The following is a 5,415-nucleotide window of genomic DNA, read 5'->3' as shown; positions in this document are numbered from 1 at the left end:
TGTTTTACAATATGTGTTACACGCGTTGCGACGTGGGCGACGCGAAAGGAAGACGAAATTCCAAGGTCGCGATACTGCGCGGCGCCCGCGTTTATTATCGTCGACGATTCGCTATCATTTCTCTTTCTCTCTCTCTCTCGGCAGCTAAATAACTATCTACGACGTAAACATTCGGAGTCTTCGAATTCCTTCGCGATACAATCGACTCTCGGGCGCGATTTCAGGTCGGCCTGATTTTTTACGTGCTCTTTTACTCCAGTCGACATATATCGCGTTCATGCATAACAATCGATATTCAAAGATGTGTAAGATAATTTTCTATAATTAAGACTCTTTGTTTCTTTTTTTCTTTCTCTCTTTCATATGTACACGTACACACACCTTTGATTTTTGTCCGATATAAACTGAAAACGTTATATAATACGATTGTTTGATAAATATACGCTCAAAAAAGTTGCGATGCAATTCCGCTGCAATTCTGCCGAAACGGCCGCATTGTTGCAGAGTTTGCCGATATACGCATTGAACTGCCTCTTATTGTAGCTTCGCCCTCCAAAAAAGTTTATTTATTCAATGGAAAGGTGAAATTAAAACTTCGACAAACAAAAGTAGGTAAACAACTAAAACTAAAGATGAAAATTTCCAAAAAACGGCGTAAAAATAATAACTTCAAAAATGTGATGCGATATATTCGATCTCTTACGGCAAATTTTCAAATAATCACATATAATTCGAGATAATAAGATACTTTTGAAGGCTGAAATATATAGTTACGAAATTAAGCGAAGATCATCTCTAAAATTTTGTTAATAAATTTTAAAACGAAACATTTACATAATGGTACGTTTCTTATCTTTGGAGGAATTTAAGGTCGACAATTCCTTCGATATTTTCGCTTCTATGCGTCACGTACATGCGATACCACGATTCGCGTAACGGACTGCGTCATGCATGTGCAACGTGCAACGTGTGCAAGCACGGTGAACGTCAAAGTTAAAATTTGTATCACGATTTTTTCGATCATTTGTCACGTGCACGCGTGCAAGAACAAATCACGCGGAGAAAAACATTTCCCGCTTGTTAATTAAACATGTTAAATAAAACTTCGATACATGGTAATCGCGATGTTCTTTCATACTTTACTCCCGTCTGTCATATCTATTCACGAAATCTTCCGGAGCACACAGAGTGGTATCAAAATCTCTCTCTGGCCTAGTTTACACCGATCACTTGATACGTGTATTAAATAGTAAATAACTAGTAAATAAGTCTGATTATTGGCTGATCAGTTCAAATATACTATCTGATACGCGTATCAAGAGATCGGTGTAAACTAGGCCTCTCTCTCCTCTCTCTTTCTCAATGTGTAAATTCCTTTCTTTTACCTCTGTCATCGACCGTTGTTCTCGACCATCCAAATCCACTCGCGGACACGGGCGGCTTAATTGCAGAGGCCTCGGAACCGGCGCCTCTGGCGCAGCGGAGCGTAGAGGATCGTCGATCGAAAACGGCGAGCCGGAATCTCGGTTTTACGAGCCCGCGGCGGTCGACGTTATGTATCGTCGCTAAGCTGCGAAACACTCCTCGCTCCTGGGCTCTTCGCGGACCGGTGAAGTCACGCTCCTCGCGCGAAGGGGAAGGGAAAAAGGGAACGAGAAGATCGCGGACGCGAGATCGCGGCTTCCCGGAGCAGAGCACGCGGCGAAAAATGTTTAAAGCACAAGCGTAAACATCGGACTGACCAGGGACTGACGAGCCTACGTGCTGCGCTGCGCGCCGCGTCGCCGTGTGCGAGAGACCACGCGCGCCGCATCCGACGATCCGACCTCCAACACAGGCTGCTTTCATACCGAAACCGTAAGAGATGCAACCGTGGGGATGCAGCGCCTGCATCTGGTTGGCCGACGGCCTGCATCGGGCAACCTTGCGAATGCAATGCGCACCTTGACGCCTCCGGTGTCATTCTTTTGTGCAATAACATATATGATAGCGTAACGTACAAAGATATATCGATGCGGTTGAATAACAAGAGACGCGATTGTGTAAGACGTGCAGCTACGAGATACAGTTCAAAATTGAAAATTTATATTCATATTCCGTTTTTATCTTTCTTTTTGTATATCTGCATCATAATATTGATAAAAGTATACATGCTTAATTAAGGCTCGTGGCACGTTTCAGAAGCGGATAAACGGGTGATAAAAATATAACGCGTTAAAGAACGTCAATAATCATGATAATTTCAGGAGTTGCAGAATTTATATAAAAAAACAATCGATAGAGATAGGTAAATTCGAAACGCTCGTCCGAGATTCATCTTGGCGGCCGCTGACTCTCGATCGAGTTAGCTCGGGCGGGTTATTGGCGAGCAATCTTGGGGCACAGTGATAATTTCATGAAGGATCGATTGAATATTTATCAGCAGCGTTCCCGAGCCGCCTCCCCTCGCCCCGGCAATTAATCGTCGTCCCCCGAAATAGCAGCTTCCTCGTCAATATCGTAACGCTGCCCGGTGCTGTCGGTCGTCGACCCCCGTTGCACCGTGTAACCGGTGTATTTCGAGCAAATTTCCAGCTAAATCTCGATTCGTCTTACTCGCGCGCGAGCACGCGTCTATCTCCTTACGACATCGCGAAAAATCGCGGTATAGTTACGCCGCCGTTTTGTTTTTCCGCGGACTCCCGGTGCTTATTTGCATTGCTCGCCGCCACTTCCCGAAAGATTTGCATACGTGACCCAAAACGACAGAAGCGCAATGAATAAATTCTGTGGGGGGGAAACTAGTTTTCCCACCGAACTGGATTTATCACTTGCGTTACGAGAGAACGATTATATGAGAACAACTGTATACGGTAGAATATCGTTTAGCGACTTAACGAGATGCAAGAGACATTTGCTCCATTATCTTGAAAAAGCAAAATTCTTGAAACCTGGTGGAGAGAGAGGAAATGTCAGGAGTGCTCGAAAAATGGTAACAGGTATAAGAAAAGAATGCAAAGAAAGGCGAAAAGAGAGATAGCTAGAAAGATAATATTATTTAGAAATAGATTCTTCTCTCTTTTTATACAAATTTTTCAAAAATGCAAGAATCTTAAGAATTTTAAATCACAAACGTTTAAAACTAAGAAACATTTGCTCTATTATCTTGAAATGCAAAATTCTTGAAACCTGTGAGAGAGGAAATGCCAGAAGTGCTCGAAAAATGATAACAGATGTAAGAAAAGAATGCAAAGAAAGGCGAAAAGAGAGATAGCTAGAAAGATAATATTATTTAGAAATAAACTCTCCTCTCTTTTTATACAAATTTTTCAAAAATGCAAGAATCTTAAAAATTTTAAATCACAAACGTGTAAAACTGAGAAACATTTGCTCCATTATCGTAAAAGTGCAAAATTCTTGAAACCTGTGAGAGAGGAAATGCCAGAAGTGCTCGAAAAATGATAACAGATGTAAGAAAAGAATGTAAAAAGAGATATCGCTATATTTTCTTCTATAGAAGAAAATATTATTCTATAGAAGTAAATTCTCCTCTTTTTATATTAATTTTTCAAAAGATCTTTTGAAAAGATGCAAGATCTTTAAAAATTTTTCATCTGAAGCGTATAACTGTTTTACTAAGAATTAATGTCATATCGCGCAATGCAACTCGTATCTCTGTGAGCGCCCCTTAATTCGAATTCCGCACAAAGGCGTCCGGTGGAAAAGAACCTGCCACGGGGACCGGCATTCTCCCTCCAAGACCCCGAACCTAATTCGTCTCAGGGCCCCACAATGCTCCCGCAAACACCTCGCCTCACCGTCACTAATGCGACAGTTCTGAGAATTTTAGAAACGACGCATCCGTCATCCGTGCAGCCGTCCCGCACGTTCTCTCATCCGGCGTTTCCTCAAAGTAAAACCTGGCGGGAAAATTTCTCGGCGCATCAACGAACTTAAGAGCGGAAAATCGCTCGTGATTTCTAAGTAATTTGTAAAACTGCGCATACACGGCGCGCGCCCGCGCATACATACATATGTCACAGGATTTTTGCAATATCTCTTTCTCTAAGCTGCGAAACGAGTTAACGCGGAGAAAAAATTAAACCTTAGAAAAATTTCTGTCTCGTATTAAATTTTTCCTCGTATTTTATAATAGAAATTTGTGTAATATCATAGCACGAGTTATGTTAAATTCTAATCGTACGTGAATATGTATGTACGGTTATATATTTCATATTCTTTACAATCTATAAAATAAAATTAAAAAACTGTTAAATTTCTGACGTTTTCTATCTATTGCAAATATACATACCTATTTCAATTCATCATAATGATACATATTATGTATGTTTGTCATAAATTTTGCTACGCGAAATTCGCGTTTTCTTCCAACTCTAAATTAAAGTTAAATCTGTTTACGCCTAGTTTTCACGCATGATATCGTCCAAATCGTGGAATCTTCCGCACCGATAAACACTTGCCACCTAATTCCACAAACATGACTTTATAAACTCGTACTCGATGATGACGAACGTAGCTCAGTTGCTGAAACTGGACGAATCGATACCTATAACGGACGGGATATGTGATAAAAATGATGAGAGTCTAGAAAGTGAAGGAGAGCTATAAAGCGATACCGAGTTTCTTAAGCCTCTCAAGGATAGCAAGCATATGCGTATCAAGTGGCATGAATGCCGGTTTCGAATCTATTTACGCAACTTTATCGCCGCGCATGTGTATAGTATTCCCCATTGGCATATAAATAAAGAAACGGGTTATTACGCAGGCTCCAACGTGCCGCATTACCGACGAGAGATCTGTATAATCTTTGGTAATGAGTAAAAAAAAAATACGTACATACTGGCAGTATAAATTTCAGCAACGAAAATTTCACGAACGTTAATTAGCACGACACGCCACAGACAAATATCTGCAATAAATACATTTTTTTAATACGTAAATTATGATAAACAAATTTTAGTTTTCATTTTTATCCTAGATACGGTAGATTAATTTATAAGGAGAGTAAAATAAGTGTCACGGGGTTTGCACAATCAAAATAACGGACTCGATTTCTTTCGAAGAACTTTTTCGATATCTCCTTTTTAACATTCATTCTTATATCTATATATATTCTATACCTCTATTCACTCTCTCTTATACTCCAAATACTTTCATACTTTAATTTAATTTAATTTTCAAAATATGTGAAATTCTATTAAAAATTAAACGGGGAGAAAACTACCGCGTGGGTTTTCAATTTCACTTTATAATTCTCCGAGTTCTCTATGTAATTTCTACATTCCTTGCATGACCATCTCCAGATTCTGTTCCCGGTTAACGAAAGCGGAGTTCCTAATATTGTTCCGGGGAAACAAATCTCGTGCCCGCACACCTCGTTACGTCAACGTCGAGAAAAAACGTGTCGAGGCGCCG

Source organism: Temnothorax curvispinosus, unplaced genomic scaffold (assembly GCF_003070985.1).
Source record: "Temnothorax curvispinosus isolate PA1 unplaced genomic scaffold, ASM307098v1 QBEX01007797.1, whole genome shotgun sequence".
NCBI classification, from domain to species: Eukaryota; Metazoa; Arthropoda; class Insecta; order Hymenoptera; family Formicidae; genus Temnothorax; species Temnothorax curvispinosus.
Note: the sequence above shows the minus strand (reverse complement) of the source record.